The following is a 24,779-nucleotide window of genomic DNA, read 5'->3' on the forward strand; positions in this document are numbered from 1 at the left end:
AGAACATCACACACATCCATGCCCGAGGCAGGATTCGAACCTGCGACCGTAGCAGTCTCGCGGTTCCGGACTGAAGCGCCTAGAGCCGCACGGTCGCCGAGGCCGGCAGCTCACCAAGTCTACCCCATACATGTGCAAGTCCTTCACTCACATACAGACAGAACCTACTTTCATCAGTGAAGCTAACTGGGCACCACTTCACTCTCTAGTCGATTCCTTCTCCAGTCAACTCTTTCACAACAACAGAGTGGCCATGCTTGATAGTATTTTGGTGTCAGTGGTAGCCTAGCCAAAGGCATAAGTGATCTTAAAACTGCTGCAAGCAGGCGGCTCCCAATAGTACCTGATGACACAGTAGGTCTTACATATGCCCTAATTTCGCCCCTGGATGATGTTCTGTCAGCTTCCACCACTCCCACAATGTGTCGATCTTTACGTGCATCTACACCATGTGGACGTCCAGAATCTGGTCTACAGGTGTGGGAATGTTCCACAGGCCACTGTCGAAAGCAGTGACACACCACCAACACAATGTGCCCATCACGAACAGCAATCCATCAATATGTCTATCCAGACTCACAATGCTACCCTGTTTAAACGGCTGAAGCTGTTCACAGGCGTAGATATTTGCCAGTGGGGCACAGTCGTACCCTCGAATGAATATTGCAAACACTGTTCACCCTTAAACTCGGCACAGTTACTGCCTGCAGAGTAAAACAAGGTGCACTGACAGGCCTACTAGCAGCACCTGATCGCCGAGGAGCGATCACTAACACTATAACCCCTCAGTACCACAATATTATCTCCTGCTGGCACTGAACACAGTCCTTACGCTTGTTGCATTTTTTCCCAACGGTGTAGACGTAGACTGTGTGAGCTTAAAAACTTTTGTCATCAAAAATACAGAGCAAATATTGCCAGGTGCCATTGTAAAAAATATTTGAAGTACTTACTTTAAACTGTAGGCACATCACCCAGAGAAAGAAATGAAGAAAAAGAATTATGCTTTGAAAGTCTCACTCAAAATCGCTGAAGCAGATGTGTATTCTGACAGCCATGGTCGTGGTCTTGGAGAAGTTCTTTTTTAATTATTACAGTTTAAAAGCATGTGGCTATTTTACACCAGTGTGCCCAAAGATAAATCATCAGTGACACTAAATCATAAACTGAAATATATGATCATCATGTTGTACTGTCGGGAGGCACAATTAACGTATATAGGTACAAGCTAGTGTATGCTGTCCGCAACTTGAAACGAATTCTACAAATTTCTGACAAACAAACTGTAACACATTCTGGAATACCACATAGGCATGACATTAATAAAGTTCCAGAAGGATTGCGACGAATTCCAAAATACACTGTCAGACAAAAAAGTGAAACACCCAGAAGGGGGGAGAAGTGGAAATTAAATTTCACGGGTTGAAAGGCTGTATGTTATTTCAGTGATTACTAAATCGAGTCAAATTTACGAGGAACTTGGCAGCATGAGCCCACTTATCAGTACGATGTTGCACCCTCCTCTGGCCCGGATGCAGGAACTAATTCGGTCGAGAATGGTCTCATAAAACCGTTGTATCTTCTCCTGAGGAAAGCTGGTCCACGAATATTGTAACTGGTCTTTGATGTCACAGATACTGGCAATGGGATGGAGCTGACATCTGAGCTGGGCTCAAAAATGCTCCATTGGTGACAGTTTGGTGATCTTGCTGGTCACAGGAGTACCTCAATATCATGCAGACAGTTTGTAGAGACACTTGTCGTGTGGGGACATGCTCTGTTGCAAAATGATACTGTTGCACGAGAAGTAACACATGGGGACGGTGAATTTTCATGACGTACCATTGTGCCGCCAGTGTTCCCTCAATCACTACTACCCATGACCTAAAGTCGCACGAGATGGCTACCCACACCAAGATGCTAGGAATAGCAGCACTGTGCGTAGGGCCGGCCGAAACCATCCAGACGGCCATGGCGAGTCGCTCATTTGGCGCCCTTTATCATATATGAAAAGGAAACTAATATTGGATTGGGTAACAAAACTTTTATTTAATTTGATATAACTAAGCAATGAGCCTACATTGTCAGTCAGTCGTCGGAACACACAGAATTTAATGAAAAACAAATATAAACAAATGGCTAATACTTTAATTTTTATAGTTTTTTTTTTTTTTTTTTTTTTGCCAGCAACTCTCTGATAAGATTAACAAAATCTAGGTTTTCTGCGACTTCATTTTCAGTGGACAGCGAGGCCAAACTGGTCAGTCTTGTTTGAGGCACTGCCAAATACGTTTTTATCAGTTTCAGTTTGGAATCATTGCGTTGGCCACTTGCAACAGTCATTGGTATTGTTAACAGATTACGCAACGCTAGCCAGGTGCTGGGATATAACTCTTGAAGATTATGCTTTTTGATAAAGTTTAAGGCTTCAGAGGCGTTGCCTGGCTGTCTTCGAGATAATGTTGCAGACCTAATATTTCCTTGCACAACAAATCGCCATCAGCATCTGATTTCGTGTGGACTGTTAACTTTTCTTATAATTTAGAACAATTTTGTATTAGTTCTTCTTCATTTTTATTTTTGTAATGTTAAACAAGAAACTCTACGTCGCAAAAAACTTACATCTGTTCAAATCTTTCTTTCATAGATATCAGCACAGTGTCCAAAAGGGCATTAAAGAACTCCACTTCTATTTTTTGGGGGGGTCAGTCATTTGATCATCAACAGCCACATAACCCGGTCTGCATTTAACACGTCTTAGCCACGTATTTTGTCGTTTATATAATGGTTGTGTATCGAGCTCCGACGGTAATTCAGTTGCTGTTACAATAGTTTCTTCAAAACCTGTTTGTCTATATGTATACAAATAAGAGCAACATTTACCAAGGATTTCGTTAAACTGGACAAAGTTAATTGTAGGTGACTGACTTGCTTTGCTCACAACGTTAATTTTGAAACGGAACATTATACAATGTCGCGAGAGAAACAATGAAGCTGAAGTCGTCCTAGTGTTGTCTCTTCATGTGACGTCGCAACATCGCTTTGTTTGGTTACATCGGACAAGGAAACCAAAGCGTCGTGTGTTTCACATAATCGATAACGAAGCGCTTTGACACTTTCAACTCGAGCGTCCCAGCGTGTTTCACTTAAATCTTTCGGGGTGTATATTTTCAAATGGTCGGTCAAAATTTCCCCTCTATTTACCGATCGTGCAAATAAATTGAACATTTTTTGCAAAATTTCGACCAGGTCACTGATTTACTGATGATTTTGCCGCATCATGTAAACCGAAATTATAACTGTGGCATCCACATGGTACAAAAAAAGCTAGCGGATTTAACTTCGTAATTCTGTTCTGGACGCCTTTATTTTTCCCCTTCATCTTCGCGCCGTTATCGCAACCCCGTTCTCTACCGCAATTAATGTTGTGGCCTAGATCACTCAAGTACTTAAAATGCTTTCTGTGATACCCGCACCGATTGTATCATCTGTTTCCAAAAATGAAATAAGATATACTTTTACACTTTCGCCGTCCTCTGTTACGTAGGCGCATCGTAAAGATTGATTGATTGATTTTTATTGTTGTAGAGACCTCAGAGGTCATCTGAGGCATTACAAAAGTCAATATTACACAGTATAAATATTACACAAATAGTTATTAAAAGTTGCTCTATGATCGCATAATACTTTGACCCCTTCATGCGGGGTATTATTTTAGACATAACTTTTGATGCCATCAGTTCTATTAATTCATTTTGTATATTTCTGCCGCAGTAATGGTCAGCCAAATCACCATTCACTGCCAATCTGACACGCTCTTCCATGATGGTACCAAACTTTGCCAATAATTGTACAAGGCCTAGGAATGTTCCATTATTTGGAAAAAAATAATTTATCTGGCAACCCTTTGAATGTCACATAATTTTTAGCAAAACACAATGTTATGCGCATCACTCTTTGAAGCACATTGTTCCATCGTAAACTTTCGTTAGAAATTAGCTTTTATTCGTCTTTGATAGATTACATTAGATTAGTACTTGTTCCATAGATCACGAATACGACACTTCGTAATGATGTGGAACGTGTCAGGTTAATAAAAGGTGTCCATACAAGATATTTTTTTAAGTGCTTTATCTGAAAACTACCTTGAGCAGTTAAACAGAGAACCGACTCGTGGCGATAACATATTAGACCTTCTGGTGACAAACAGACCCGAACTATTTGAAACAGTTAACGCAGAACAGGGAATCAGCGGTCATAAAGCGGTTACTGCATCGATGATTTCAGCCGTAAATAGAAATATTAAAAAAGGTAGGAAGATTTTTCTGTTTAGCAAATGTGACAAAAAGCAGATTACAGAGTACCTGACGGCTCAACACAAAAGTTTTGTCTCAAGTACAGATAGTGTTGAGGATCAGTGGACTAAGTTCAAAACCATCGTACAATATGCGTTAGATGAGTATGCGCCAAGCAAGATCGTAAGAGATGGAAAAGAGCCACCGTGGTACAACAACCGAGTTAGGAAACTGCTGCGGAAGCAAAGGGAACTTCACAGTAAACATAAACATAGCCAAAGCCTTGCAGACAAACAAAAATTACGCGAAGCGAAATGTAGTGTGAGGAGGGCTATGCGAGAGGCGTTCAATGAGTTCTAAAGTAAAGTTCTATGTACTGACTTCGCAGAAAATCCTAAGAAATTTTGGTCTTATGTCAAAGCGGTAGGTGGATCAAAACAAAACGTCCAGACACTTTGTGACCAAAATGGTACTGAAACAGAGGATGACAGACTAAAGGCCGAAATACTAAATGCCTTTCTCCAAAGCTGTTTCACAGAGGAAGACTGCACTGTAGTTCCTTCTCTAGATTGTCGCACAGATGACAAAATGGTAGATATCGAAATAGACGACAGAGGGATAGAGAAACAATTAAAATCGCTCAAAAGAGGAAAGGCCGCTGGACCTGATGGGATACCATTTCGATTTTACACAGAGTGCGCGAAGGAATTTGCCCCCTTCTTGCAGCGGTGTACCGTAGGTCTCTAGAAGAGTGTAGCGTTCCAAAGGATTGGAAAAGGGCACAGGTCATCCCCGTTTTCAAGAAGGGACGTCGAACTGATGTGCAGAGCTATAGAACTATATCTCTAACGTCTATCAGAATTCTGGAACACGTATTATGTTCGAGTATAATGACTTTTCTGGAGACTAGAAATCTACTCTGTAGGAATCAGCATGGGTTTCGAAAAAGACGGTCGTATGAAACCCAGCTCGCGCTATTCGTCCACGAGACTCAGAGGGCCATAGACACGGGTTCACAGGTAGATGCCGTGTTTCTTGACTTCCGCAAGGCGTTCGATACGGTTCCCCACAGTCGTTTAATGAACAAAGTAAGAGCATATGGACTATCAGACCAATTGTGTGGTTGGATTGAAGAGTTCCTAGATAACAGAACGCAGCATGTCATTCTCAATGGAGAGAAGTCTTACGAAGTAAGAGTGATTTCAGGTGTGCCGCAGGGGAGTGTCATAGGACCGTTGCTATTCACAATATACATAAATGACCTTGTGGATGACATCGGAAGTTCATTGAGGCTTTTTGCAGATGATGCTGTGGTGTATCGAGAGGTTGTAACAATGGAAAATTGTACTGAAATGCAGGAGGATCTGCAGCGAATTGACGCATGGTGCAAGGAATGGCAATTGAATCTCAACGTAGACAAGTGTAATGTGCTGCGAACACATAGAAAGATAGTTCCCTTATCATTTAGCTACAAAATAGCAGGCCAGCAACTGGAAGCAGTTAATTCCATAAATTATCTGGGAGTACGCATTAGGAGTGTTTTAAAATGGAATGATCATATAATGTTGATCGTCGGTAAAGCAGATGCCAGACTGAGATTCATTGGAAGAATCCTAAGGAAATGCAATCCGAAAACAAAGGAAGTAGGTTACAGTACGCTTGTTCGCCCACTGCTTGAATTTTGCTCAACAGTGTGGGATCCGTACCAGATAGGGTTGATAAAAGAGATAGAGAAGATCCAACGGAGAGCAGCACGCTTCGTTACAGGATCATTTAGTAATCGCGAAAGCGTTACGGAGATGATAGATAAACTCCAGTGGAAGACTCTGCAGGAGAGACGCTCAGTAGCTCGGTATGCGCTTTTGTTAAAGTTTCGAGAACATACCTTCACCGAAGAGTCAAGCAGTATATTGCTCCCTCCTACGTATATCTCGCGAAGAGACCATGAGGATAAAATCAGAGAGATTAGAGTCCACACAGAAGCATACCGACAATCCTTCTTTCCACGAACAATACGAGACTGGAATAGAAGGGAGAACCGATAGAGGTACTCAGGGTACCCTCCGCCACACACCGTCAGGTGGCTTGCGGAGTATGGATATGGATGTAGATGTAGATATCACATTACACAAAATATTACATGACACTTAATATTTTTTGGGGGGGTTGGGAAATTACCCACTTACTATATCCAAAAATTCATCTAATGAGTAGAAGGAGTTGTCATTAGAAATTCTTTTAGTTTCCTTTTAAATGCTATATGGCTATCTGTCAGACTTTTGATGCTATTAAGTAAGTGACCAAAGACTTTTGTGGCAGCATAATTTACCCCTTTCTGAGCCAAAGTTAGATTTAACCTTGAGTAGTGAAGATCATCCTTTCTCCTAGTGTTGTAGTCATGTACACTGCCATTACTTTTGAATTTGTTCGGATTGTTAATAACAAATTTCATAAGTGAATATATATATATTGTGAGGCTACAGTGAACATCCCTAGCTCTTTAAATAAGTGTCATTAGTTAATACAGCTTTAAACGTGATTTCAGCTTCAATCCATTGAGTAAATGCTTTTTTGAGGTTAGGACTATTTTGAAGCATTTTCAAAGCTTCACTGAAATGTTTCCAGTTTTTAAAAACCTCAGTGATTGTCAGATTAGCGGTTGACTTTGCGTCAAGCAATCGACAACAAAATTAAAAGATACTGTCGTTTGATACTGAATAAATTAAACAACTTCGTCTGATAATTTCTTCATTTGATAGTTTTCCTGTGTAATGTGCTAAAGAGAAATGACACCCAATTTCATATTTTGGAAAACTGCTTAGATATACTTGTGAGGGTACTTACAGTACAATGTAATATATGTCTCTCGCATTAAGTACTTTTGGCCACGTACCTACGTTAGAAACCTTGTATTCCTTTGTTCCATGTACGCTGATACTTTCATTAACGACAAAAGTCACATACTGATTTTAATTTGGAGAAATCTCAGAGCGTTCATGCAACAATTTACTAAGCTGGTCAATTTGATCACCTTGAGTACATGACTGTATATTTTTAGTGCCTAATTGTCCACAATATAAAGAAATATTGGGCTTCTAATTCAATGTCTGAAGTACTTGCCTTAGAATTTCCTTAAAGTAATTTATGAATATTCATGTGTTTTTTAATTTCTTCAAAAACTTTTTTCTTCATTTTTCTTTCCCGATTTTCTATACCAGAAAGCTTCCTTTTTAATTATTTCCCTCTCTTCTGACATGATGTAATAATCTAGCACATTATTGTGAGGGCACTGCTCTATTTCGCGACCACAATATTCCATCTACAACAAATCAAAAAAACCTATCAAGAGTGTAACTAGAAAAAAATGAGATAAAAGATAAAAATTTAAACCAATCGCGAATTTGCAAAACGACTGAAGTCCACATTTTCATGGTGTTGAGTTACGGGCACAATAATGTTCCCGTACCCAACACGCATCGCTTAATACCAAAGAGACTTTAGCCCCTAACTTCTGTACATTCTTTCCAGTAATAGAACATTCGTGTTTACTGGCAAAACAGCCTTAGTCCAGGACATGGGTTGTTTTGCTTGTCAGGTAATGATAATTGTTAACAGATTCATGTATAGCTTTAAGTTGATAAAATGTCTGTATTACTTTTGTTTGTTTGGTAGACCTGTGATACGTTAGTTTAAAACGAAAATGGCGTGTAACAGCAGTTCTTTATGTACTGGTGTTATTGACAATGAAGAAAATATGACCAAAAAAGGAGGAAAGGAATGAAAAGGGCTACAGAATACAAGAGAGCTACAATAAAGCGTGCTAATGTGAAAGGTTTGGAGCACGTAAATCATGCGAGGAAGTTCAGTTTCAGCTAGACGAACAGGAGCTGCTTGCAGGAAAGCAATTTGGATTTAATTTTGTTTCACAATATTGTTGTACACAATATTCTTGTACACATCATTGTAGCTTACTGAGACATAATTACTAGTAATGCAGACTCTTGTTTATAAAAAATTGTCATATATTTCAGATGCAGGAAAATGTCTCAACTTGGTTTCCAAAAATGCATTGTTAGAAGCAGGTAATTACATGAACGATTTTGACACTAAGAACGAACAAGACGTGTTCTTACAGGGACAAACTGAAAGTATTGCCATAAAAAAACGAAGAGGAAGGAGAGACGAGCCTGGTACTAGGGCAGCTATGTTTAAGTATTATGTTAAAGATTCAGACAAGCAGATAGAGATATGTAAGAAAGCCTTCCTCAGTCTTTATTGTGTTACCGAATACAAGATGAAGGCATTGCGTAAGTTGCTGCTTCGTGGCAAGTCTCCTTCCTAAAGACCAACGTGGAAAACACAAACGATGGAAGCAAAAGCGGCTGATATACTTGCTTCTGTTCATGCTCATATTGTGTCATTTCCAACTAAACAAACCCACTATGGAAAAACAGATTTTTTCTACTTAAACAGTGAACTAACTGTGAAAACTATGCATGTAATGTTTCTTGTCAAATATCCTGATAGTAATGTCTTCCCGCTATTATCACAGATATTTCAATAACAATTTCCGTTTGAGATTTGGTAAACCCAGTGTAGACACATGCATTACGTGTGAAGAACTGAATGTTAAAGTGAAAAGCGGTGCACTTAATGATTGTGATCAACGTGTATCTGCAGCAGAACCCCTATTTTACAAACGTCGCAGCAAAAGGTTCAGCAAAACACAAAAGATGCAACCAAGTTATGCACTGAGAGAGAGGATTTTCTTGCTTTAATGTTTGACTACATGAAAAATGTATGCTTGGCTAAGATACCAGTTCAGGACATGTATTATTATCGTCAACTAACAATTCCAGTTTTCTCTGTGCATAACATGAAAACTAATTCAGTATCCTTCTACATCTACCGTGAGAGGCAAGCTAAGAAAAGTCCAAATGAGGTATACAGTTTTCTCCTCCATTATTTCAATACATGTGTCTCATATAGTGTTAAAGAACTCTGGTTGTTTTGTGACAGCTGTCCAGGTCAGAATGAGACCAACACTCTCACCAGGTTTTTAATGGCTATAAGTGCTCAGAGGCGTTTTTTTTAACATCAGACTTCTTTTTCCAATCAGAGTACGCTCCTTTCTGCCAAATGATAGAGACTTCGCAGTAGTAAAAAGACGACTGAAGCGTGTGGACAGACTTTACACAATGAAGGACGTGTGTGAACACATAGTCAGCCCTAGAGCCAAAGGAAATTTTACAGTTACAATCGTTGAAAGTGAGGATGTTTATGATTACAAAAACTGGTGGCCACATTATTACAAAAGAAATGCCAATTCCATAGACGTCTGTTAAGGACGTTCCTAGATATAGAAAGGAATCTTTCACTGTTTCAACTTTTGTGGAATCTGCTTTTGTGCAGAACAGATCAGAATAGTTTTGGCAAAACTATTCATAGGAGGAATAATTCAACATTCTTTCATTCTTGGGTCAACGTTTCCACACGTCCCAGAACTATGACACAGACATGCTTATCCAAATGGTGTGTGTCCAGTCAAAATAAAATTTTAAAAAATGGTTCAAATGGCTCTGAGCACTATGGTACTTAACTTCTGAGGTCATCAGTCCCCTATAACGTAGAACTACTGAAACCTAACTAACCTAAGGACATCACACACATCCATGCCCGAGGCAGGATTCGAACCTGCGACCGTAGCGGTCGCGCGGTTCCAGACTGTAGCGCCTAGAACCGCTCGGCCATCGAGGCCGGCAATAAAATTAATTAAAGATATACGCAAAATGCTCAAGTACATTCCCGACTGTAATGAATCCAAAGCATTTTATGAGAAAATTGCAGCTTGGGAACAAAAACAAATGAGTAAAACTGCAATTTCGTTTTGGAAATTTTGTTCTGTATGTTTATTTTCTTGGGTGATTTACTGTTCTATGTATTCTGAATGTGTTTTCAATAAAGAAAATACATTATTATGTGTTTGTATGCCACAATTTTATTACGTAAGAAGCAAAACTGAAGTTAATTTGAAAAACGACTTAAGCCCTTCTTTTTTAAACCAAAATTTGAACATGAAGGAAGTACAAGATCATGCTTTGGTAATGACAGTCTCGTGTAGTTCAGATGTATGTAACATATATTGCAATAATTTAGTGCAATATTCGCTTCACTAAAATAATAGACAGTTTTTTCTTGTTTATGAAAATGTACCTCTAGGGACTTAAGTCGCTTTGAAAATTCACGATTCAAATATTCTCACAGTCACGACACTCGTTTCAATCACTATTATTCAGCCGCGAAAACATGACCCCTGCCTCCGACGATTAATGTCTGATTACTGAATGTAAATCGTGACGCTACCAACTTATGCAGTCTAACAATGTGTAGCGCTGTATTATTCCAGTCCGTATTCTTTCGTTCTGACTTCCGGTGTGTGAGTAAACATGAGCGAAATTCTCGCGACTCCTCAAACGCCATTTAGTAAGTCCGTGATAAACAGTGAGGCGTAAAAAATAATTCAGAATTAAATAATTTATACTATCCTTTGGAGAAATCTATGAAGCCTTCTGCAACATACACAGAATTCGGCTGTTTGGTCACTCCTGGGAGGAAAAGATGAGCGTTATTTAGTGTGTTCATTCGACAGCCCGCTGTTGAATTATTTAACTTATTGAAAAGAGTTTTTTAAGCTACCATTGGGATAATTATTATCACGAGTAATATTTGCCGTCTTTTTGAAAACGAGTTGCCGGCACTGACAATAGCCCACCTGCCCTCACCTGTGTGCCTGTGCAGCTGGCCAAGTCCTGACCTGACTGTTCCCTGTGGCAAGGGGCCAGGTTTTCGGGGCTAAGTAGTACACATTATCATTTCTTTAACAATTAATAAATACCCTACTTAGTTTAGCCTGAAGTCCGACCAATTACAACAATATTCACGGCTCACTAAGTACTGAACCATTCCAGCCAACGTTTTGAAAAAAGTGTGATGAAATGAACTATTATTTCTTTTCAGTCATACGTTAATAACTTCATAACTACTTCACATTAAAAAAATATTTGTTGTGACTTCCCGGCAAAATCATTCCACGTCGCGCTGTATAGACCTGTACTTCCAGGGAAACCCACCAGATGGCGATGACATCATATTAACAGTTCGTTGTACCTTAATCCATCATTTAAATACATAGAGCGAGAGCGGGAGCGAGAGCGAGAGCGAGATACTGTATCCCCCCCCCCCCCCCCCCCAACAAACTACCGATCTGTTTGCTTGCCAGAGTGTCATGTTGGATATGTGAAGGAGGCTTAGTCTTCCAGTGGTTGAGTGCATTGGGAAGTTTTTGGAAATTTGTGGTAAGGTCTTATGGGACCAAACTGCTGAGGTCATCGGTCCCTAAGCTTACACTCTCTCTGAATAGCACTGAGTAATGAATGGGTCTGTTGTTGATTCATAGCACGTTCTGCTATGGGACAACGTAAATACGATACAACAGAGGCATCTTATGGAAAGTAAAGTCAACATACCCTGTATCATGACTTCCTGGTAATCAGACGCGTCTTCCTTCTTTCCTTGCAGCAAGTAAAGAAACCTAAATGTAAATAAACAGCACAGTATATGTAAACCTACACGTATGTTAGTTGTAAATAAGCTGAAAAACAGTAATGCTAGACATGGCAGCAGACAAGTTTACTTCCATATCTCCTTAAGCTGGTCTTTCTGACCCCAGGTTCCCTATCTCAAAATGTTCAGTGGAGTATTCTTTATGCCCTGTTACATTTTTGCGCGTTCTTACGGAAACATCCTGTATGCCAGAAATACACCAATTCTGCGAGTTCACAGTAGAAATGTAAAATGTACCGTGTGAAATATCATTGTGTTGATTGATACAACTAATGGCACTATCAATCTGGTCTGTGTCTTTTGGCAATGTTACCGTCATCTACTACCAGTTGGCACTGCTTTCTGATGGTGATGGCAGTTCAGTTTTTGGTCTTGAAATGTGATGTACGAGTATCTTGTAGAGCATGACTCTCATAAGATGTCACTGTTTTTCTTAATCTATATTTACCGCGTTTTTAATGTGTACAATTCAGTTTGTCAATAAGTATAAGTGTGTACCACTCTCAAATATTGATGCTACATTACTTCTGTATATAATTTCACATGTTTAACAACTGTGTGCTGTTGGTTGCGTTATTGGCGGTAAATAGTCACAGCGCATTCCACACACAATATATTTCTGTGGTGAATTTTATGATCATAGTACTGAATTTTCTCTCCTCCTCCTCCTCCTCCTCCTCCTCCTGGCTTCAGATCCTGCACAAAAGTGTTTAATGTCAGCAGGACGAATGTGCATCTGTCGAAGTTCAACTTCCATCCAGAATATATATATGTATATGTGGGGGCTATAGAGAACTGGTGCTTCTCACTAGTTGTCCTAGCATTCCTTTCTCATTGCCTACTGAGTAGACTTGGCTGGAGAAACTTTCCTGTGGTTCTCAATAGTAACCATCCAAGCACATTTACTATGGAGTAGAATTGGCTGGAGCAACCCTCTGGTGCTTCTCAATCCTTCCATTCCTCTCCTTCCCACTGCTGTTACCCCTCAACTGTCACTTGGGTTAAAGTACAAGTCTTTTTATGTTTCCTATCGTTTTAACTCGGTGCTCTCATGTCTTAAGTGGTGTGGTGAATCCTAGAGCCCTTTCTTCTGATGTCAGCAGTGTTGCACGGTGATACAGCTCTTAGCAGCAATGGGCGAGCTCCTCAATCACTAACTTTGCAATTCTGGAAAGAGGACTTCTCCCTGGTGTGGTATCTCTTTGATTCTTTAAACAAAGATGGATTATTACTATCCTACTCACAGCAGTTGTTTTAAACAAAGTACTTTCCATAGTGATCTGTATCATACAATATTAGTCCCACAGGTTCACCAAAGCTGAACGCTTGAAGTTACCTATCAATAACATATTGGAGTAAGTCAGCATCAAAGTCTTGAACACCATACACAATACACACCAGAAACCACACATTACACCTTTCATTTATGATTAATTGTAAAGGGTTCTACACAGGAGAATGTGCTATAACAGTTCATACAGACATGTGGCTAGCTTTTGCTCAGTTGGTATAGCACCATACTCAGCGTCTGTAGGTTAGTCGTCGTCCTGATCATCATCATCATCATGAAGTGGCATCAAAGATCTACCACCTCCAAACAGAAAAAACTTACTCGCACACTCACTTGTAAGTATGAAACTAATCATCTCTCTCAATGTTTATTATTTATTATGCGTATGTATGCGTTTTGCATGGTTTTCTTTCACTTCTCCCTCAGTTCAATAGCTCCAGCATGTAGACGATGTGGTGCTTGACACATTTGACCAGCAGTAGCAGATATGAAGCCCACATGCAGACACTTCCTGATGCTGCTCCCAACGTTTCACAGTGGAACTCAAGCAGATTCAAAGAGCAGAAATCAAGTCACCAGGCAGACAAGCTCCCTGAAGCAACTCTCCACATGCTGCATTGGAAATCAAGTCAGCATGGAGAATAGTTTCGAGACTTCAAGTTTCTATTATATACATTACTTGCACCACTGAGTCAGCATGCAGAAAAGCTCCCTGATGCAATGACTGATATATCAGAGCAGCACAGAGAATTGCTTCCAGTCTTCGAGTTTCCAGTATATCCAACATCTGCACCACTCGTTGAGGCTGAGTTAAATCATTACATAATGCTGTTGTTCAACACTACTTATCAACGGACTACCTATGGATCAAAGTGTGTTAATGTTGGTTTAGTAGCTGATATGGCCTTCAAAATTATAGTGGAAATGAGAATGTCCAGCAGTGCATTTCAGTGTTATGGAGTTGGATCAACTGTGCAGAAAGCTGAAATACATTGAGGATTGTGTGACAACTGAGAACAATCCATTTCCTCAAGACATAAATATATCTGGCAGCAACAATGTCGTCGACATGTCTGGGGGTGATACAATTAAGTTAACACCCCAAGACCAGACACAGTGTGCGTATTTAAAGCAGCCAAGTGTCACAAACCTCTGTGGTCTGTACAGTGCAGTATGGATTGATATGGAGAAACTCAGTCTGTGGTGAAGTTATGTCAAAACACACTCAGATTTTGATGGTATTCTTGAGTATCTATAGGAACACAAAAGTTGCAAACTTGATGATGATGAGGACTTGAGATAGAGAGAGAGAGAGAGAGAGAGAGAGAGAGAGAGAGAGAGAGTTGGGAACTTAATGCAATATGAATTCGTCATGGGGTCTACTGTTTGAATCAATTGAATCTACTCTACAAATGCAAGGTATGGTACTATAATAATTAAAGCAAAGCAAGCTACATGTCTATATGAACCATTATAGCGCTTTTTACCTTCCACACATGTTTACAATTCATTAGAAATGAGAGGTATGATGTGTGGTTTCTGGTTTGTTTGTTTGTGTGTGTGTGTGTGTGTGTGTGTGTGTGTGTGTGTGTGTGTGTGTGTGTTAAATACTTTGATGCTGACTTGCTCCAGTATATTCTTAATGGGTAGTAACCTTGCATACAACACATTCTAGAGAACACGTTGTATAACTGCTGGTCAGTCCCTTTTTCTGCTCCACTTGCATGTGGAGCAATAGGGGAACGAATATGTTCCTCTGATAGGTAACTTGAAGAGTTCAGTTGTGGTGAACCTATGGCACTTGTGCACTTGTACTGTGGAATACGGATCACTATGGAGAGATTCAGTCTGTAGTGTACATATCTTAAAATTAATCTCTGTTTATGGTCGCAAGTATTTGTTGGAACACGAAGTTAGAGTTCCTGACTTCTGGTCGGTGTTAAATACATGGGATGGTATCGCCTAGTGACTGTGTTTCTAGTTGAGAAGTTAAGGATAAGAAGGGAACTCGAACTCATAAGTTGTCATCTCATTACATGTGTTTACCACCGCTGACGATGTAAACATAGCACAATTTTCGAACTGTAATCGGATATGAATTTCGTAAGCTGTTGCTGTTAACGTATTCAGTAACCTATAAAATGAGTTGTGTCAGACAGAATCAGTGTTGTATTTGGCGTCCAAGATATCGATTTCACCCTCTTAAAGTTTCCAATTCTAGCGTGTCGAACTTGCTAGCTGGATGTCTGTTTAAGTATTTTCGCATTATGTGTGTTCTGCACTTCCACCTTGTGTACATGTGTGTGATTCACAATGAAGTCGAAAAAAATGGAGTGCAATTCAAACACTGCACTGCTCATCAGAAATGTCTATGGAACATTCAGCTTTTAAGCTGTGCTTATTTCAGGTCTATGGTAGGAATGCGAATATCTTAACGTGATAATTCAACGGATAGTACTACTATACGCCAGAAATACATCTGTTCTGCGAGTTTGTAGTACAAATGTAAAATATACTGTGTGAAGTATCAGAGTTGATTCACTCAACCAAAGTCCTATGTCGCTAGTGCTAATCGGCTTTTCAATTTTGGAGAACGTCTTATACACCATGTATTCCTTCCCTTTCCGCCTATCAAGAGCTTGTTTAATCCATCTAACACAGAACCGCAACATGGAAAAGAGATGGCCCAACACAGAAGAATTCCGTGTTGAGTTCCGAGATATTACATCACGATCAAAATATGGATCGTTTATGTGGGAATTCTGAAAGAACTGATGACTTCCTATGAAATACCTTCTTGTTCTTGAAAGTGGTGGATCACTTTTGTTCATTCGCGCCCTGGACAGAATAAGTTTCGCCCTTATTCGTTGATTTAACCATAAAATTAATGTGAAAATTCAATGAGTCGCTGTATGTATGATGCCCATCGCCATTTAGAAAACCTATGGAGGTGGCTGATGTTAAGCATGCACCATCAGATTTCCGTAAAATGACGGCAAATTTGGATGGCTGTATCATATATGTGTGAGTGGGAGGTCGAGCCATGTGCGCTGGTTGTCAGGACTATCGTGTGCAAGCGCAATCTCCTGCGCGCCGTAAAGTGTTTACCACTGACAGCACACTCGACTTACTATGCTCATGTTCCCTCCTTCAGACAAAGCTAGCAACCTGTGCTGTGTAGCAGGGCGATTTTAAAGTCATAAAGGTATGATGTAGATCATTATTCTCACAAGATGACACTGTTTTTCATCATGTATATTCATTGCGATTTTGATGGGTACAATTCAACTTGTCAGTAAGTATAAATGTGTTTCACTCGTAAGTATTGATGGTACATGACTTCTGTATATAATTTCACGTGTTTCCAGTTGTGTGATGTTGATTGCGGTATTGTCAGTAAACAGCCACAGTCCATTCCACACGCAATTTATTTTTGTGGTGAATTTTAGAAGCATAGTACTCAAATCTTTCTTTTTTCCTTTCTTTCAGCTGCAGGGCCTGCACACAAGTGTCCAATGTCAGCAGGACAAATGTGCATCTCTTGAAGTTCGACTTCCATCCAGAATATATGTACGTATACATGGGGGCTATAGAGAACTGGTGCTTCTCACTAGCTGTCCTAGTATTCCGTTCTCATCGTCTAATGAGTGGAACTAGCTGGAGTAAATTTCCTGTGTTTCTCAATAGTAAGCATCCCTGCACATATCGTACTGACTACAATAGGCTGGAGTAATCCTCTAGCGCTTCTTAACATCGTTTTAACTCGAGGCCCTCATATCTTATTTAGTGCAGCGAGTCCTACAGAACTTTCTTCTGATGTCAGTAGTGCTGCACAGTGACAAAGCCCCTAGCAGCCACGGCCAGACTCCTCGATCACGAACTTTTTCAATTCTGGAAACAGGCTTCTCCCTGGTATGGTATTTCTTTGCTTCTTTAAACAAAGATGGATTGTTGTTATACTACTCACTACAGCTGTTTTAAACAAAGCACATGTGGAATTAACCTACTGCAAGGGGTGTGAGTCCAGTGCTATCCTCCACTCCAGGTGATTTAAATGGAACTGTCACTGGCGCAACTTCAGGACGAGTTAGAGGAACTGGAATTAGGACAGTAAGTATGCACGAATTCTATAAGTAACACACACCTTTGAGTGAGAGAGTTTCGCTTCTGGTGTGGTTTTAAAGACATAATGTGGAAAAAATCTAACTTAGAGTTAGGAGAAGCAGTGACCATACACCTATGAGTGAATAGTAGCCAGAGAAAACATGCCACATGCTTCGACCTGCATATATATCCTCTATCCCCAGATGTCGCATTGCCAGTATTCCAGAAAATTAACTACGACGTAATGGAAAGTGTCCCAGTATGTCAAGTACGGATTAGTATGTTGCAATTCCACACTGTTACAAATAGCACAGCAGGTCTGAGCAGAATTGTGACGTTATAGAACCAGGGCCAGTGTTCCAGGCTGGCTATCTTGGATTCTATCGTCATAGTTAAGCTGACGACAGTAATCTGAGTCTTAGATTTCCTCCCATAGTATTCCAGGTTGGCCATCTTGCATTGTCATCCTATATTCTGATCAGAGCAAGACTGAACCAGTATTCCAAGAAAACCAGTATCACAATGTATCACTTGTGAATTTCTCGCCAGTTTATACTTGGGGCAACTGCGCTACTTCCACACTAGCGCTATTGGGCTATTTTTGGAATTCCCAGCAAAATTTTCAATTTCCCACCAAAATCTGAACTCCTCCCTTTTTATATATAGGGCAATTGCCTTTTCTCAGTCGGGGTGTGGGTGAGGAAATTCCATGACACATCGTTAACACCAGAAAATCCCGCCATAACTAGCACTGTTATCCCATTACATTAAAAGGTATTTTAAAAACCACGAAGAATGGTCGGTAACCTCAGCATGTCAGAGAGATTATATAAAGTTTCCCAATTCGATCCTCCTTATTCTGCTACACATTCCTCGTTTATAACCTTAGCAGTTTTACTTAGTATGACACATTAGTATCTAGATACATAATACTTAACATTAATATTGGGAGTGTCTCCAGACTGTATATTAAAACACACACACACACACACACACACACACACACACACACACACACACACACACACACACAGAGAGAGAGAGAGAGAGAGAGAGAGAGAGAGAGAGAGAGAGAGAGAGAGAGAGAGAGAGAGAGAGAGAGAGAGAGAATATTGCAAGTGACCACACTGGGACAAGTGTGTAGGACGTGAGGACGTGCAAATATCAATCCCATAACACAGCAGGTAACAGAGAAAGTTGAACGAGAGTTGTACTGATCTGCAGTACCACCAGCGTAACGCCCCTGGAAGAATGGAGTCAGCCAACTCAGACTTATCTACTTTATTGTTCAGTCTGTTTTCTTGTTCAGAAATATGAATATGCAATCCCTGGACTAGTTTCCCATCCCTGTCGTAAAGTAGCCCTCAATGGGAGAGCGACAACATAGTCCTCAAGAAACTCTGCTGGGTAATTGTAGGAAATATGCATTTATGAAAGACTGCGTGATACTCCTACACCTGCCAAAGTATGCCTTGCATACAGGCCAAGGGAATAAAGCGAGAGAAACCTGACTTAATAATTCGAAATATATATTGCTGAATAATATTAAATGTAGAACAGCGAGATATGAAAGATTTAGTGTATTGTCCATCTCTTCCTTTCACGGTATTCAAGAGAGAATAATTCCGATATTGAATTTTAGGGGAGGAGTATATCCCTCTTTCACTTGCTGCAACAACCTCCAAGCAATTCCTGTAATAGTGATATGCACAAGTCTAATCGAAATATTGCTACATTATGTTAAGACTAAGAACAAGAAATACATTTAGAGAGAATGTTGCTTTCTGCTTCAAGTCTACCCAAATAGGTGAGTCATAATATTACCTACAGAAAGCTATGCCAAACACATCCCCCCCCCCCCCCCCCCCCCCCCGCCGAGCCAGAGGAGTGTGGAAATTGATACGTAATAATAAAAGAACTAGAAATGCTGACGACAATGAGGTACTAGAGTTTTTTAAAAATCCACTAGCAAATACTGCTTAAGTTGTTGACGATTGTCCGTACCAGTAGCAAAAACCTTTGGGCAGGTGGATCTGGCGCCAGTCGTTGTTGCCAGTGCATCACTGCAAATGAACATGTTTCCCAGTCTTGGTTCAATCGTCTACATAGCATGTATCTGACCCCAGTAAGTTGGCTACCGAATAGATTTGCAGGAAGTTAAAGTACGAGGGTGCGCTGAAAAGAAATGTCTCTGAATTTTTTATTCTGTTCGCCATGTCTGTTGAGGGCTTACTTATCATGCATATTACTCACTCGACTTCTCCACTCCGCTGACGCAAGTTGCAAGCTTCTGCCTCTAGAACGTGGTGTGTTTATGGCGGTATGTCACGTAACTATGTTGGTGCATGAGATAACAACCGAGCATAAATGCAGTTCTGCCACAAAGGATCACCGACGCCAAAAATGTTAAAGAACATGCTATCGGCAAGAAGAGTCATACACGCATTGCTTGGGCTGTTCAAGGCGTGGTGGATTTGAAATTGATGCCCAAAGGCACCATCACGAACTCTGCAAGGTACTATGAGACTCTCAGATCACTGAAAACACGAATTCCAAGAGTTGGTCCACACATAGAGCACACTCTTCTTCAGCATGACAACGCCAGATGACACGCGAGCGCTGCTACACTTGTAGCAACACGACGTCTTTGGTTCACTGTCATTGATCACTCTCCACACAGTCCTAATTTGACCGCATCCCATTTTCACCTGTTTCCAACCATTAAGAACACTGTCGAGCACTCCACGTTGACAGTGATGAAACGGTGGAGGCACAGGTGAGGTTGCGGCTCCATCAACAAAGTCAAACATTCTACACTGACAGTGTCAACAAACTGGTCTCTTGTTGGGAGAAATGTGTCCGTTGCCAGGGTGACGTCAAAAATAAAGATGTGAAATGTTACTGAAGTTTGTTTCATTGAAAAGCCCTTAAGAATTTTCACATAGAAAATTCGGAGGCATTACTGTCCAGCACACCCTCGTACAATTATTGCGAGTTTTTTTAATGGAGTATACTTGTCCGCATCATTGTTTCTTCTTCATGACTTCCATGAAGTCGATCTTGATGATCGAACAGAAAGTTTTATAAAATTACAGGTGATACCATCTACTGCTGGGCTCCTGTATTTTGACATTAAATTTGTTATGTTTTCTGTGATTTCATTAATTGGTTCTGACACAGTAGCGATACTTTATTTCGATAAATATACAATCAATCACGAAACAACTGTGCTGTTTTTGTGTGATAGATAGTCGTGCACCACACAGCCTTTGAAAATGACGCTTTAGCCCCTCTCAGCTAATATATTCCTTCCCGCCTACAGAGTGGATATCATAGTCACATGTTCTTTCGGTCTCTTGTAAGGGGGTACATACTCCACTTCTCAGCTGCCTGGTTGCCGAAAACCTTGCATGTGATGATCTTTCTCTTCTCGTTCACTTTTCAACAGCTCTTAAGTCTCTTTTTTAAAATATTGCTTGCTTGATCCTCCCCTACATTATCTTCTTTTGCTTGCAGTCCACGAGTTAGAAGGCAGTAATATGCGATGTTATTCCTCTAGTAATCGTTAAACCTCAAGGTTATATAATTGCTTGATGTAATGTTTCATGATTGCGGAATGGTGTTGGAGAAGCTGATATATTTGATGACAGAGCAACGTTATGCATAAGTTCACCTCGTCGAATAGACTCTAAAAAGCCTTGATACTGCTTCTGCCAAAACATACATGAACTATCAATTCTATGGACCACATTTTTCAGGTTTTGCAGTGCACCACAGAAGGATGTTGGGTCCTTTGAATCTGTCGACCTTAAAAGGCAATTTAGGTATTCCCTGTCTCGATACAGAACTTCTGTATCCCTTTTGTCACTTTCACAAGATCGTGGAGTGTGGGAACAAAAATGTTTACCAGCTAAAATGTAGCACCTATGTACAATACCCATATATTGAAGTGCGTTGCTGTGTTATACAACCCCCACCATTAACAATTGTTCCATTAAAACCACAGCCTTCTATGGCATATACACATTATACAGATTTTGAAATGCTTTTGCTTATGAAGAGTAATATGCACTCTAGCAAGGCAATGGAACTGGATGGTATCACAGAATTCCTCTATGAGATAGTTTACAATACAACTGTCAGTAGTCCTGTTTGGTACTGCTTCCCGCCATTACTAATTGTTCTGTTAAAACCATAGTTGAAACAACTAGGCAGTGAATATAAAGTGTGATTGTCGCTGAACATACATTTTAGCTACAATTTCCCTGATTTCTCCATTGCAATCATGACATACCATGTATCTGGGAGGAAGTAAAATGTTGCAGCTGCACAGATTATTTGCTTCTGGCTGCAGTCAATGCTTGGCCTGTCTAGCACAGCTAAATGTGTAAACTAAAGCGGTGAGTCTTTTTTTTTCTTTAGTAGAGTATCCTACATATTGTGTTATAGGGAATGGTTTAAGTCTGTTTGACATTGTGATTCCTTCAGATATTACCCATTTCGAGACAGATCTTTGATGCAAAGTATATCACTTTGACAATGGCCTGAAGAGAGAAAACGTATATTTTCCACAAGGAACTGCTCAAATCGGTCAAGTTTCTTAACACCTAAAGAATAACATTGCTCTTAGGAAGCAATTTTAAATCGATAATATCTATACTTGATGATATAGTGGACAACGGACAACAATGTTTTTGACTCAGCTAAAAATACATGTTTCTTTGGCTTTAATATGTCACTTATATGTGTGTCGACATTGTTGATGCCACATGTGTTTCATACATGTTAGTTGATATGGTAGTTTCGTCTAAAAAGTCGTACTCTTCCACTAGTAAAGGACCTATCTATGGCGTCGTCCCTCTTGTCTTGACAACATGTCTCTAAAAAACTGTACCCTTCCGCTAGTAAAGCACCCATTTATGACATCATCCCACTACTATAGTTATTGCTTAGATTAAAGTCCTACAGCTTCTGTCACAAATTCCAATTACTCCCTCAGTATAATGCTTTGTCGCAGGTTATCTGTAAATCAGTTGAGGTAAGAAATTATAATTAGTATGTTGCGGGTGTTTTTTATGATGTCACAATCAGATATTTTACCATGCAATACAGCGTAATACGCCACTGAGTCACTACCAGGTTAGCGGAGTGTGTATTCTGTCTTCGGAACGCTATCCCCACATCACACAGCACTTGTTACCAGATGTCACAGACTGGAATATTTTACAAACAGAGCTATAAGCCTCAATATCTTTATAGCCCTCAAGATGGCTGGATGTGAGTGTGAACCATAGTCCTGAATGCGAGTACAGTGCGCTAACATTTGCAGCATCTCGTTAAGTGAGAAAAGATGAGTGATGTAGATATTAGTGTCAGGGAGTGCAATCTCTCAAACTGCACATAGCTCCAGGAAAAAGTGAACAAAGCAGCTGCACCCGCTGGTATTCCTACTAGATTACTTGCGCCTGAGTAAGCATCTCTTTTTACCATAATGTGCCATATATCCGTAATAAATAAAACTGTGTCCAGTAGTTGGACGAGATCATAGGGTATACCCACTTACAATAAGGGGAACAAAGGCGATCCATAAAACTAATGTCCACTCTGATTTGTGTCAGTCCATTATAAGATCTTAGAAAATCTGCTAAGCTCAAACATACAGAATGACCTTTTCCATGCCAACCAGCATAAATTCCAAAAACACTGATCATCAAAATCTTAACAAGTGTTTTCCTCACATTACATTCTGAAACTGATCAACGGAATATATGCTTGCAGTATTTTTTGATTTTCAAGTAGCATTTGACTAAGTACAACAATAATTTTTATTAACGAATATGTAATCTTATGGGGTATCAAACAAAATTTGTGACTGGATTGAGTGTTGCGTGGTAGGGAGAACCCAGTACCATATCTTCAATGGAGAGTAACTGTCAAAAGTAGAAGTAGGATAATTAGTACCTCAGGGTAGTGCAACGTGTTCATAGTTGCTCATGTTGTATGTAAATAAACTTACAGAAAATATTAAGAACCGCCAGACGCTTTTTGCAATGATGCAGTGATCAACTCGGAAGTACTAGATGAGAAAAACTGCATCAGTATCAGTTTATTTATACAGATGCCTAGGTCAACTGGTAGAGATATGACATACAGTTCTCACATATGTTCAAGCAAAGGTAAAGCAGGTGATATACTTCAGTTCATTGGTAGAATGCTGTGAAAATGCAATGATGCTACAAAGGAGATTACTTACAAAACACTCATACAAACTGGCCATTAGTAATGATTAAAGGTGTGGGACCTATATAAAATAGGAATAAAGGGAATAATTTTTGTATACGAAGGTTTGTTTTTCCTACAGGAGACCGCCGTTGAATTGGTAGTCTTGAAACTTGATGCACTTATCCTATAACCCACTACACATCGCCCTTGTAGGGCCGCAATGGCACAGATTAAGTGCTCACAGAGGTATTTAAGCAATCACTCTTGTAGGACTCCATATGTGAATGTAATGTGAAGAAATCTTAATACATGCTTGAATGGGTAGTAAGTACTCTCTGCCAGGAACGTAACAATGTATTGTAGAGAATGGATTTAGACGTAGGTATCTTACGCAGGATCTCAAGAAATCACAATATTTCTTTGTTAGATACGATACAGACAATTTTAACAACATAACGGAAAACGTGTGGGATTAAAAAAATCTGGAAAACAAACAGAGTATGCGTTTAATATATACATATGTCATGGTAGTTGATAGTATAAAACCTGGCGCAGTTGAAAACACTTTTTTGACAGCAGCAAACAAAATTGGTTCTAGCGGCTCTGTGAAAGAAACCATGGACCTTTTCACAAAACTCTGGCTGCAAGAAAAACAGTAAAATGCATGTAAATTATGTCGCACTTAATAAGGGATTAATATGCAAAGCATTTTAAAAACAAAATTTCCCTGTGAATTTGAAAAAAATATAAAACGTCGCTATGCATTTACACTCTCTGGCAAAGAAAGTGGATCACGTCGAAGCGGAGGGAGAAATGAAATGAGATTAGGCCTCCAGAGGTTAGGAAGGTATGTGATTTCATTCTTTCATTAATGAAGTTGTGAGAAAGCATTGCTGTTCATTTTATGAGACTCTAGTCATTATCAGTATAGGTGAAAAATGTTTTACAGTTGTCTTTAAGAGATCAAAAGCAATTGAAAGTGAAAAAGTTTGGTGCCTCGCTCGGTATATTGCTAAAGCACATAGTCAAGTTATGCTGGCCAGTTTAGTTTGTTCATAAAGGTTAACAGTGTCTGGCGGGAAAAAAATTACACTAGTGGCCAAAATATCATCTGTCTACTGTCGATAGACGTATGGGGAGGTGAGGATTCAACTAATACCTTGTAGTGAGACTGAAGACAATAGATTATGCCCTCACACTCCTCACTGTTTATTAACAATATAAGAAACCATTTGTTGTGAAAT

At 39.8% G+C, this 24,779-nt stretch overlaps 1 protein-coding gene across 3 annotated transcripts in view; it reads right to left on the minus strand.

The window, feature by feature from the left end:
- The window catches only part of LOC124721349 (N-fatty-acyl-amino acid synthase/hydrolase PM20D1-like), a 266,153-nt gene that overhangs the window by 157,507 nt on the left and 83,867 nt on the right, over positions 1-24,779 (minus strand). The window lies entirely within an intron of this gene.

The sequence above is a fragment of the Schistocerca piceifrons genome, chromosome X, assembly GCF_021461385.2.
Source record: "Schistocerca piceifrons isolate TAMUIC-IGC-003096 chromosome X, iqSchPice1.1, whole genome shotgun sequence".
Lineage (NCBI taxonomy): Eukaryota > Metazoa > Arthropoda > Insecta > Orthoptera > Acrididae > Schistocerca > Schistocerca piceifrons.